The sequence below is a fragment of the Nicotiana tabacum genome, chromosome 22 (genome assembly GCF_000715075.1).
Source record: "Nicotiana tabacum cultivar K326 chromosome 22, ASM71507v2, whole genome shotgun sequence".
In the NCBI taxonomy this organism is placed as follows: Eukaryota; Viridiplantae; Streptophyta; class Magnoliopsida; order Solanales; family Solanaceae; genus Nicotiana; species Nicotiana tabacum.
The window spans coordinates 114,044,522-114,058,562 of NC_134101.1; the positions used below are offsets into that span (position 1 = coordinate 114,044,522).

Genomic DNA, 14,041 nt, shown 5'->3' on the forward strand with positions numbered 1-14,041 from the left:
CGAACATCGATCTGGATGATCCAAACGCAGGTAGATCTCTACCCAGAGACTACATTCAAGAAGCCACCGGCGTCCCTAAACCCGTCAGCCCTCGATCAAGCCTCCTCTACGATGTTCGAAGACACCACCCATGCCTTCACGGTAAGGATCCGGCGGCCCGACGTTACTGATCTTATTTTGGGTCAGGACACAATGAACCCCACACAGAGCCATTTTTCAAAAGCTCCACGAAGGTCCAAGTAAGTGCCCAAATACAAGCAAACTCCTCAGCAGCAGTCAATCCTATACATTCTAAAAGGGGTTACCTACATCAAGACCAATAGGGACCCCCGGGTACCCGAAGATGACCTTCATCCAGGATAACATTCCCGAAGGCCCCGGAATTCGATGCATGTTCTCCAGACAATTCGGAGGACCCCGATTGCTCGGACCTTTCAGAACGATCTAAGATTGGTTCCAAGTGCAACGTAGGTTGGAGGAAAGCCATATTGATCAGCAGGAGATCAGAATGACTGCTCACACTCAAGTTAGATATCGGCGGTCAACAAACAAAAGAAGGCATTCAAAGAGCATCGAAGGGCATGAGAGCATACAGAAACAAAGCATAGTAAGGAAAGCAGAAGTCAGAAAAAATATATTCATATTGATAAGAATCCACAAAGACAACCCTCAAGGGGTCTTTACATATGATTACAAAAGCTCGCGAGGGAATCATCACGCAAAAAAGAAATCCAAAGATATGCATACAGCAAGAGCCTAAGAGTCTAGCCTACTTTTTGTGTGGCATCTCTGTTGTCATCCCCTCGAGCATATGACCTAAAATACAATATCTTCCAAGCCCGAGGCCCTCAGGGACCTCATCTTGATTCCTTAGAATGGCATCTTCAAAAGGAAGAGAGGTAAGGGAAGGAGAAAAGAAGTGGCTGGGTGAAAAAACTAGCTGTCGTGAAACCTGCCAGTATCAATCCCACCAAGCCGCTTCTTGAGACGTTGCCTCAGCTAGGGAGGCAACAACCAGCAAGGACCGCTGCCACACCCCTAGGAATCCAAAAGGGGTGCAATGCACCGAGCCAAGGGAGAAGGGTGAGCAGCGGTGTATAACCCGAGCCCCTTCTTGAGCAGCAGTGCATAGTCCGAAAGATACCCCCAAGGGTCGAAGAAAATTGGCCCTCTGCATCATCGCCTCGAGCTGACAACGATCGCAGCAACTACAACAACAGCAACATCACGGCAGCACAATTTCGTCCAATCGAAAAGAGTTCAAGAAAGGAGTCAAGGCGCATATGGAGTAAAATCTTGAAGCTTGGGGCCTCGAACACGGCAAGATGGTGGAACTTCAAGATGGCAGAGAAGAAAGGAGAGATAGTTATCGAAGAAAGTTTGAGTAGAAAGGCTAGCCACAAGGAGCCTCATTTATAGGGAGAGCAAAGCAACCGACGACGCCATTACCGTCCTCGAAAACCGTAACCGCACGCGCAATCAATGTGTTCATAGAAGCTGAACTAATAGAAATGATATGACTCCAAGGGTCGTAACATTTTGGGTGATCCCGAAGAAACGAAAAGGTGAAGTAATTCGATGCCTATCAAAGAATGGCTGCACTATCGGTATAATACTGTTATAGGGGATCGGGAAATGATATGTATATACCGTTTCTTATCACTTCCCTCTAAGAAATGTGGAGACTATCTGTGTGCGGTGAAAACCGGGGAACCGTTCCGCCCCTCCACGACGAATGCTTCGGAGAAGTGACCCCGAAAGCATAGGATCTCGGGTCGATTGCTTCCCTCGAAGCCTGTCGATGCCTACTAAGAATAAACATCGGTTGGCACCTCGACAAATGAAGGAATTCCCCAAGGAACGTACCCGGGGTCGATCAAATCTATTCAAGCGGCTCGACCCTCTTGCGATGCAAAACTAACGGGCTGTCACATCTCATTCTTTTTTGTCATATCAAGTATTTTTGTACAAAGTTTGGGCGTCCCCTTTCTATTAAAGGAGGGTCACCAACACCTTGTAAGGCTGAGCTCCAATTATCCTACTCAAGTGCAATAATGTCTTCTCTCTCTCTCTTCTCTAAATTGTTTATTCCCCGTGGCTCAAAGTCATTTATCTTCGATCATTCTTCTTATCATTTGGTATTGGCCCAAGGCCACCCCCATATTCATTGCCTCCTAACTTGTTCCTCATTCTATAGCTTAATATTGGCCGAAAGAGCCCTATCTTATTATACCTTTAACTGTTATCCCATCCCCAACTATCCCCGATAGTTCGAGATCGATACCAACATCGGCCCCGAGGTCCCATCGACCATCTCTACATTCGGGCAACAGGCCCCTTTGGTTTGATTACTGCCTCATCTTAGCTCTCATTTTATCAATATACTTCAAGTTCTTATCACTAACTGCTTTAACAACTAGCTTGGGAATAGATCACGTATTTTTAGAATCCCATTTACAAATTTAATTGTTATTACCATTTTCACGGTAAATAATAGGACCATGAGATTTGTTATTCATTCATCACATACATGTATTCCTATTTATTTGCTCTTGTGATATGATTGGACTGTATTCATGTGACCATGTCGAGCAGATTGTGTTGTTTTGTGACCACGTCGGGCAGATTGTGTTGTTATGCATGTGAATATGCCGAATGGATTAGGTTGTTATGCATGTGACCATGGAAGGCGGATTGTGTTGATATGCATGTGACCATCCCGAGCGGATTGTGTTGATGTTACATCTCGTAAGTTTAACAACATTGACTATGTTATATGCGTTTGATATGGTATTTTGAGTGGAATATTTTAGTTTGAAAAATATATATATATATATGATTTTATACAGTTATTAATATTACTACTTTTAATTATACACAAAATACGAGAAAGCTTATGAGATTTTCTTTATTGTAAAGATAGAAATTATTTTTGTACAAGAAAAGAAGGTTATCTTTTTATCATTTTAAGAACTAAGTGTACGAGAATTTGTACTCTTTATACGAGATTAGCAAAATTAAAAGTTGAGAAAATATATGTATTTTTTACATGGATGTTTTAACGAAATAATAATATATGTATTGATTTTATATGGTACCAGGATTTATTGTTTTAATATTGTGATAGTAGTACTTTAAGATGAGGACAAGACAATTTTTTTTGAGGTTATAATTATTTATGATATTTATAACAAGTGATAAGTAAAGTCGTGAAGATGAGAGGGTAAACGAATTGAAGAAATAAGTTTCGTTGAAGGTTGTCGATTTAGGATAAAATACGGTCCGGGTCATAACACCCGATATTTATGGACTAGTACCATGCAAGGTACAATATAACTACGGTAGTATAATGTATAAAGTATATTAAAAATGAGTAGTATTTTTAGGTAATTTGAGATAATTCTTAATTATACGAGTAATTGATTAATTACTGGGTAACGGAATATTACTTAGTTAATTAATGAATTTAATGGATAAGATTAATTCTTTTCACCCCCAAAAATATGGCAAGAGGCACAAAAAAATCTAAAAAATGACTCTTACCCATTTCATGGTTAGGCGGCTAGCTAAGGACTACTAGGATTTTAATAAGAAAGACTTATACAAGTCTTGTTTCCATACTTCTTCACTCAAACGGCTGTCACATAACATTTTGTCAACTCTGAATATAATCACAAGAGATTGCTCAAATCAAGAGGCCCTTCTTCTCTTAAAGGTTTTCAAGATTTTGTCTTTGTCCTCCTATTGATTCCGATACTAGTCAACATATTCCTTGTCTTTGTTTATCTACAAAGGAAACTTGCTTAGATCCATTTAAAGAGCTTTTAAACAAGATTAACTCATCTAATAATGTTCCTGAAGTGAAATGCATAATATTTGATGGAATTATGATATTTGCTGTTTTGGCTGCTCAAGAAATTGGTGTTCCTAGTGTTAGCTTCAGAACTACGAATGCTTGCAGTTTATGTGCAATAAATACTTACCTCTCCTCATTGAAAAGGGATTCTGCCTCTCAAAGCAACGTGATTGCTTCAAGCTCTTCATACAATTTGTTCCGTGTTTTGTCGCAATTAACGTGTGTTAGATGATTGTCAAGAGAATCAGTTCAGGTATGCTAAGGCTAACCCTTCTTTCCTTTTGGCATGATCTATACGACACGAACGAAACGAGCAAATGCATAAATTCCATAAATGACTCTATTCATAGAAGTGTTAGAGATGTATATGTCCTTGAATTCCCATGTGTCTTATTATTACATCTTATGTTGAAAATACACAAGTTGGTAATGTTTATTAATTAGAGGCATAATGGTCTTATGACGTACCGAGAGATTTTATTAATGTATTGCATATGCATTTCATGCATTTATACGTGCACATTGACCCATGACTAGATGGCGTTATATACGCATATATATGTAAATATATGTATATGGGATATGGGATATGGGAAAAGGTTACGGCGTTATATACGCACCACCACCTGATCAGCTGGTATACGTTGATGATTTGCCCACAGTGGCCGAGATGATATGACGGGATTCCCTCAGAGGTGTGATGATGTTATGGCGTTATATACGCGTATATATATGTATTTATATGTATATGGGATATGGGAAAGGTTATGGCGTTATATACGTATCACCACTTGATCAGCTGGTATACGATGATGGTTTTGCTCACAGTGGCTGAGATGATATGATGGGATGTCCTCAGAGGCTTTATGATGTTATGTACGTACAGACCTATGCATTACATGACATTCATACGCATATACATTATACTATAAATATTTCATGATTTACAGAGCTATCCAGACTTACAGGTTGAGTCCTTTACTCCATATTTCTTCCATGTCCTTAATTAATTTGACTTACTATTATGTTGCAGTTCTGCCTTACATACTCAGTACATTATTCATACTGGCATCCTTTTATTGGGGATACTGCATTCATGCTTGCAGGTATAGATAATCAATTTGACGAGCCCTCATAATAGACGAGATTGACATTTAGTGAAAGATCAGTAAGACTCCATCTCATTCGGAGTGAAGCCGAGTCTATGAGTCATCATGTCGGAGTTTTGCTACAGACTTATGGGTAGGCCGGTACTCTATCCCATTTCATGTCAAATAATCTTAGAGGCTTTGTAGATAGAGGTTCATTTTCTATAGTATGGCAGATGCCTTGACGGCCTATATGTATTCATATTTTAAGAATGATAGTTTATTGATACAGTGTTGCCCACTTATAGTTGTACATTACGAGTTGTGGCCACATTGGCCCATGATAGTTACAAAGAAAAAAAAAGAAGAAAATGGAGTTGCAGAGTGGTTCGCTCGGGCCAGTGCGGCACCGGGTGCCAGCCACGCCTCCCCAGGTTTGGGGCGTGACAGTTGATATGCATGTGACCACACCGGGCAGATTGTGTTGATATGTATGTGCCCACGTCAGGCGGGAATGTGTTTATATGCTTGTGACCTGATCAGGTGGATCCATCATATTGATCCTGTGACCACATCGGGTTGGTAGCACGTTGAATTGGCCATACTTGCATATGGATAAGGATCCATCCCCTTAGGATCACCCCCTCACGTTTCTCTCTTGATGGTGTACAACTGATTGTGATAAACCGGTGGGTTTCTGGTTGATGTGTGCTCTGGGGAAGCTTGTTACTATATTTGAATTGGGCTGCCTACCGCAACAGGCCTTATTGGCTTATTGTTATTGGATCAAGTTGCACATCGCAACGGACTGATATTTGGTCATTGCATTTCATATTTACTTGCAATTTCCTTGACTGTTTACCTAATTTTCTTGCACATCTTCCTTATATGTTGGATTGTTGACTGAGAAATATATTTTAAACAAAGAATTGTCAGCATAAAAGTGGTTTTACCTAAGATTTCCTAATTTGATCATTTGTCTGTCATATACTTGTTGGACTTATGAACTGCACAAGTGTTGCTGAGTATCATTTATAGTTCTTGCCTCTATTACCTCACCGAGGTTAGTTAGGATACTAATTGAGTACATAGGGTCGGTTGTACTCTTACAATACTTATGCAACTTGCATGCAGATTTTAGAGCTAATGTTGATGTGAATGGTGGGAGTTGGCACTAAAGATGTACATCATTCTAGTGGTAGCTCTAGATTTGAGATTTTTTTCATGTACATTTCAAACAGATGTTGTATCATTTCTCATTTTACTTCGTAAATCTAAATCTTAGTGGCTCATGACTTGTATTACCAATCCTTGGGGAATTGTATAAAGATTCAGTTATTTCATATTGACTCTTAACGTCATTATTAAATTGTGTGTTACTAATATATGGCTTATCTAGTGGGTTAGGTTAGGTGTCATCACGGCTAGTTGGATTTTGAGTCATGACAAAAACGTATAGCAATGATTTCAAATAATGGAAATCAACAAGGGAAGAGATAACATGAATAATAACTCCAAATAATGATAATCGACAATGACAGAGATAACGCGAAAAATGACTTAAAATAATAGAAATCCACAATAAGAGAGATAAACACGAAAAAATAACTTCAAATAATGATAATCAACAATGAGAGAGATGACATGTAACAATAATAGAGGCAACAAGTTCCACGAACGCATGAGAGTAATTTATCATTAGGATGTAGAACAAGTGTTAACAAAATTATTTAAGACATGTAAGGATAAACTAACACAAGTAATAATAGATTGACTATGAGAACTTTCAACATGATATGGCATTTCAATTAAAGCATGGAAATAGTCTAAGTAGCCTACACCGGTCAAATACCACATACAACCCGTGTATTTACTCGTCACCTTACGTACATAGATTTCACATAGCACAAATATATCAATCAATACCATTTCCTAAGGGGAAGTTCCCTCCCCCTCCCCCAAACTTAGACAAGATAGTTACCTCAAACAACGCTAACACAATCCACTAGTAAGCCTTTTCCGTGATTATCCAACTTTGAATGGCTCGAATTTAGCCAAAATAACTTTATACACTAAATACAAACCATAGGAAACTATTCAGAATAATAAAGTTGCAATCTTGAAAGAAAATAAAAAAGTCAACTCAAAAAGTCAACCAGGGCTCGAGTCTCATAACCTGACCAAACTTACAAAATCTGAGCACTCATTCGATAATGAGTCCAACCATACTAAAATTATTCAAATCAGACCTCAATTCCCCAAAATTCGATCTATGAAGTTTCACAAGTTTCCCCAAATTTTCCAACTCAAAACACTAATTAAATGACCAAAACAATAATGGATTCATGTATAATAACCAAATCCGAATTAGAATCACTTACCCCGATGATTTCCTTAAAAATCCCTCTAATAATCACCACAAATCGCGCTCTCTAGGTTAAAAGATGAATAATGAATGAAAACCCTCAACTCAATATTTCTGCCCAGCGACTTTCGTTTCTGAGAGCCCTTAGCTGCTTCTGCAACTCTATACCAGCGAAATTTCCATCACAAGTATAGCCCTCACTTAGGCCCCTGAAATATCGCATCTGCGGAGCCCTAAGTGCATATGCACTAACGCTTCTACGGGAGGCCAATTGCTTCTGTGTGTCCGCTACTGTGGACAACTAACCGCACGTGTGGTCCAGCTGGCCAAATCAATATTCGCTTTTGCAGCTCACATGTTGCTTCTGTGGTGCTGCACTATCACGACCCAAATCGATGGGCCGCGATGGGCACCCGGTACCTTACTCAACCGAGTACCAACATAACGTATCTCTCGTATCATACTATTATAGGTAAATGAGTAGGAGAGGTTGCCGTGAGATAAGTAGAATAAACATGAGAGAATACTTGACATAGAACGACCCAACCTGTTATAAAACTTACATACATGACATACGGGCCTATAAGGCCAATATGATCATTTTTAAACTCAAAACATAGGCCGACAACCTTGAGGACCTCCACCAAGAAGAAGATAGGCTCTAGGAAGCCACTGATATCACTACACATCTCGAGATGGTACCTGATCTCGAGGACCTCCACCAAGAAGAAGACAGGCTCCAGGAAGCCAATGACATCACTTCACATCCCGAGATGGTACCCGATCTCGAGAACCTCCACCAAGAAGAAGATATGCTTTAAGGGGCCATTAATATCATTGCAAGACTCGAGATGGTACCCGATCTCGAAGACCTCTCTCAAAAATAAGATAAGCTCTAAAAACCTACTCATATGGGCGTGGCCTCGAGCTACCATCTAAACCCGGGCAAGCCCTCATCTGGGACCTATCTGCAACGCCTTAAGGCTATTTACACTGAGTTCAAAACAACATTCCAGGTAGCCCGAGCTTGAGCGTGCCCCCACTCGGGGACTGCTCCCGAAAGCCTAAAGGCTATCTTTATTCTCAGGCATCCGAGCAAATCCCCCCATCGAGGACTATTCCAGGGTCTAAAAGGCTAAGTCTCATACTGAAAGATTCGAAGCCCTACTCTCATCCAACTCGAAGTCGGGGATCACGACGACCTGAGTTTATCAATTCAATCTGGGCTCGGTCCAAGGAGAAGCAAAGGGTTCTACGAGGAATCGTGTTAATCAATCAAGGGCAAGAAGAAATACTTGCACCTGGGCTCGATATTCGCACCAATTGGTGGAGCCGTGCATTCAGATTCTCCACAAACGCAGATAAAAAGAAATATAGCATAAATCAGAGACAAATAATCATCTTTGTTATCATAAGAACATAATTACAAAAGCCCAAGAAGGTTCCTTACATATGATTACAAAATCCCACGAGGGGTCCCTACACAAAAACAAAGAAGCAAAAAGTATACATATAGTAAAAGCCAAGAGCCTAATCTAGCTTGGGGGTGCATCCTCGGCGGCAGTATCTTCGAGCACCGTCTCCTCGAGGTCCTCTTCTCGATCTACCAAAAAGGCATCTTCAAGGGAGAAGATGGAGAAGAGAAAAGTGACGCAGAAGAAGCAGAAAGGGATAAAGAAGTGGCTGGGTGAAAAACCTGGCTAGTATAGATTTCGCCAGCACTACTATTGTGAAGCCACCTCTTGAGACGTTACATCGGTGCGGGATGCAATAGTTAGTAGATAGTACCACCTCACTCCACAGAAAGCAAAAGGAGTGAGGTGCCACACCGGGTAGTCAGGAGAGATGAGTAGAAGTTCATAGTCCTCATATCCGCTAATACGAGGATAATTTGAGATTTCTCTCTCATCACCTCCGGTCAACAACAATAACAACAACAAAAAATCAGTACAATCTTGCTCGGTAAGGAAAAACCCTAGAAAAAGGCCATGGCGTAAATAATGAGAACACCGCCATGTAACCTTAAGGCCACGGGCCTCAAACATGGGAAATAACAATGGATAAGGATGGAGAGAAGAAAAGGGTGAAAGGCTGTTGAAGAACATTTGAATGAAGAATTGGCTTCAGGAGGCTCCCATTTATAGAAAGGGTGGCAGCGTAACCGATGGCCCCATCAATGTCGTTTGAAAGACGTATCGGCAAGCGCAATCAATGCGTTTCTAGGAGTTGGATCGGTGGCGACATTATCGCTTTGAAGAATAAGAATCAGCAGTGCATTGAATGATTCAAGAAAGATGAACCGATGGGATGCCTCGGTTATCACAAAGGCTCACGTCATAAGTATGACATAATCACGAGAAGATCGAAGAGATGGATATCAAATTCATTTCTTATCGTTCCACTCTAAGAAACACGGGGACTATCTATGTACGGTAAAATTGAAAGGTCCAATTTTTCATCATTACGATGCCTCATCAGCACATTTTCAAAGGCTTGAGGCTATGGTCGAGATTCACCCTCGAGGGGCTACCAATGCTCGACTCGGGGGCAGTATAGATCAGTGGTTATGGTTAAAAAGTGGGAAGTTCCCAAGGGCGTAGCTAGAGCCGACAAAGTTTGTCAGGCTAGTCTAAGCCCGTATCATGGCTTTAGATAGCTAAACCAGCCTTTTGTCTTTGTAATAAATACATTTGTACTATGTTGGGATTCCCCCTCATATATAAAGGGGATCCTCGTCATTTTGTAATCACCTGATGCTCACTATTCAATACACAAGAACATTCTCTCTACTCTCTAACATACTCTCTTGATATCATTGCTTCTATTTATTGCTTACATTCATTGTGTTGTATTTACTGTTCTTCGTTAATTGCCTATCATAGATCATAAAGAGCCACCGTTTTAGCTCACATAACTATTATTCATCCCTCGATCGCTTCGAGTCGGTCATCCAACTCGACCTCGAGGCCCCATATATGACAGGTCGAGGCCCCAACCTCCAGCCATTTAGTTTGACTACTACCTCATTTTTAAGCTATAATCATGCCTTCTAATCTTTCACTTAACATCCATTTCCTAACAATTAGCATAAAAATAGATCACGTATTTTTATAACCACACAATCAAATTTAATTGTTATTACCATTTCACGGTAAACAATACATTAAATACATACCCTAAGCCTGACGTAGAGTTCTTCTGGAATATACAAAGCATCATGGAAGAACATGACTGGTGCCAACATTTTGACAAAGAAGGAAAAAGAGTTTGGTGGTTCAAATGCCCCTTTACGGGACACTGCCCTTGGGATCTTACTTGCGACTGCCAAGACTATTTGGAAGACCCAATTGGAGAATATGATGAATACAATCTACGCCATTGGGAAAGATTTGGCCTCAACGAGACCAAATCAAAATCCAAGAAAAAGGGGAAAACCACTGAAAAACAATTTCGAGTCAAATATGAAAATAAAGACCCTTCAATTGGCTCATTAAGTCGTCCCGGTAAATATGAATTTCTTGTCAGTTACAAACCCCAGGAATGGCCAAAATTACCAAAATAATTTACTCCAAGCTGGGAAGATAGTGAAACCACACCCAAACCTAAACCACCATCAACTCGTACCCCAGAATCCAAAAAGCCACCTGAACCTAAAACTTTACCAACTTTAAAAACCACAAATCCCACACAACCACAGATATTCATGATAAGTCCTTCAAGTTCCAGTCATACCCAAGATTTTTCTTCATTTCAACCTTTTGAAAATGAGGGTATAAGCTATGCTCCAAAAATTCCCAAGAAAAACATAGTGTTACCTACAGGAGAAACCCCCCCCCCCCAACAATTGACATCGAAGCAACAATGAACTGGTAATCAGAAAATTCCATCTGCCAAAATAAAGTGCTAAACAACATTGGAAACACCATAAGGAACGTGGCCCATACACAAAACAAAATGATGAGCAAAGTAGAAACAATTGAATAAAAGGTGGAGCGGACATCATCTCACCATGCAGGACTAATGAAAGCCTTCAAATTAAGGTTGGCAAATTTACAATATGAGAATTGTCCGCCAGGAACTTCACTTTTCCAATTCTTCCAACAACAACAAAAGGAGATGATTTCCATTAGAGAACAAATTCAACTCTTGAGAAATGACCACTTTGAGACATAAAAGACCCCAGTTTTCCCCTCAAAACCTATCTTCTTCCCTATGTTGCCACAAGCATATTCCCCACCTAAATTGGATTACACTTTTTTTTGCTTTTCCAACTGCCACACAAAGTCCTATTTTGTTTCACCTAACCCTTAAAAGAATAACATGATTTTGATATTGAAAAAATGGTTTGGGAAAAGAATGATACTCTTGTGGCGCAAAACAAACCAAGAAAAGGCGAGATCATTGTGAAAGTTCAAAAGGGTCCAACCCCGAAAATCTGATATTTTTTTACTAGAAGGCTCCTGACCTCTATGTCTCCCAGCCAAGAAATGTATGACAAGAAGATACCCCATGGTCGAAGTCTCTAAATTCATTAGACGATGATACAATGGAAGATAGCTCTCAATCAAGCAACGAATCCACAACAAACTTTTACAAAGAGGATGATCCCCCAATATTTGTCAACCAGCCAAGAGACCTAGAAATATCTGAAGTAGATGAGTAACAAGAAGGCATGACAGATGAACCAATCCTAGAAAGAAGATATGAGTCCATGGCGTCAAAACCAGTTGGAACTGGTTTCCACACTTTCACCTTAGATGACCTCAATGTTTCAAAATGGCCTCAAAGGATCCAAGACTTCTATACTTGGATGGTGACCAAAAATTTGGTGGAACGAGAAAAGTATACCATCCTGTCAGAACTCACTTCACGGTTCTCAGGAATTCTCAAAGATTGGTGGAACTCGCTTGGAATTCAAGACAAAAACACTTTTCTTACTTCCCAAGATTTTACCTTCAACATCAGAATCCTACATGAAGTTTTATGTGGAGATATCGGCCAAAGACAGGAAATGATGCGAAGACAGATCTTTGAGATGAAGTTTTTGTCATTCGATAGAAATGACATTGACAAGCATTTTCAAAAAATGGCAAAGATATACTTCGAGATCGGTGGAGACATCAATCTAAAGCAAGCCTTTGTCTCTTCCCTTCCAAAGTTGTTGGCAAGCCGAACCATGACCATCATTGAAGAAAAGTTTCAGTCCATAACAATCCCACAAGTTGGCTACATCAGGCAAGCTATTTTCGTTGCATTGGATGAAATTTGTATAAAGCGCTCTGCCATAAAACAAATTATCCAACATAATCCAACGCTTGACAAAGCATGTCATAAATCTGATGTTACGCCACGCAATATTACATCGATATTACATCTCACAGTATTACATTACGATGATGTTACGTTTCGCATTATTAAATTACGATGATGTTGCACCCTGTAGTATTGTACATTGAATTTGCCGTAAGGTAATTAACATCAGTCCAAGGAAAAGATTATTCGGATATTATAAGGATTATGTTATTTCACAAGTGATGAGTAAATTCATGAAGGTGAGAGGGTAAGAAAATCGGAGAAAATGAATTTTCATCGAAGTTTGCATTTTGGGATAAAATATGGTCCGAGATAAAATACCCGGTATTTATGGACTAGTACCCTACAAGGTACCACATGACAATGATAGTAAGTTGTAAAAAGTTTGTTAAAAGTGAATAGTATTATAAGTAATTTGAGATAATTCTTAATTGTGGGAAAAATTAGATAATTATGGAATTTTTATATAAAGCTTAAGGGGGACACCCACCCCTAAACGTGGCAGCAAGAATAAAGGCTTAATCAAGCCTAATATGACTAAGAAAGTCTTGAGATAATGTGGCAAGATTGGAGAACTCATTGTACTTTGGTGGAAATAAGTAACAAAAAGCTCCTTAAATTATTAAGACTTGCTTTCAACTTGTTCATTCAAGTTGTTATTAATTTTCAATGGCCAAAATTTATTCAGAAACATTCAAGAACTCTAATTCTCCTTCGTTTACCTCTCCTAATTATATGACGTCGACAAGAGAAACATTCACTATATGGATGAAATCCCTAGTGTTCCATGGGAATGGTTGTACTGTCTTTAATTCTAAAGGTGAAATTGTTTTCAAAGTTGACAACTACCAAGAAACAAATAGCAATGAAGTATTTCTCGTGGATCTTTATGGACAAGTTCTCTTCTCCATTAAAAAGGAGAAGCTAAGATTATTTGGTCGTTGGAATGGATATTCAAGTGGTGGATTTAAAGGGAAACCATGGTTTCAAGTGAGAAGGAATTGCAAGTATTTTTCAAGTTCAGGAGATGTCATATGTAATGTGAATTTGAGGTGTGAAATATCTATAGGAAGCAGCTATAAGATTCAACAAACTGATAAAAAAGTCATCATTTAATATTTCAGATAGTGCTGGTCAAGTTGTTGCATAGCAGCGTGAAATTACGATTCTAATAGAGCACGGTACAATCTTTCTCAAGAATATCACACGGATTTTTTCCTACTTCGATTCGTCGTTATGTGTTTTGTTGCAATCAATGTGTATTGGAGGGATTGTCAAGAAAATTGGTTCAGGTATGTTACGGCTATCCCTTCTTTCTTTTTGGCATGATCTATACGACACAAGCGAAACGAGCAAATGCACAACTTTTAATTACTCTATTCGTAGAAATGCTAGAGATGTGTATATTCTTATTCTCCC

The 14,041-nt window shown here is 39.5% G+C and overlaps 1 pseudogene; it reads left to right on the forward strand.

The window, feature by feature from the left end:
- The first annotated feature begins 13,291 nt into the window (after positions 1-13,291).
- On the forward strand, positions 13,292-13,772 carry LOC142176330 (protein LURP-one-related 3-like; annotated as a pseudogene).
- Positions 13,773-14,041: the final 269 nt, after the last annotated feature.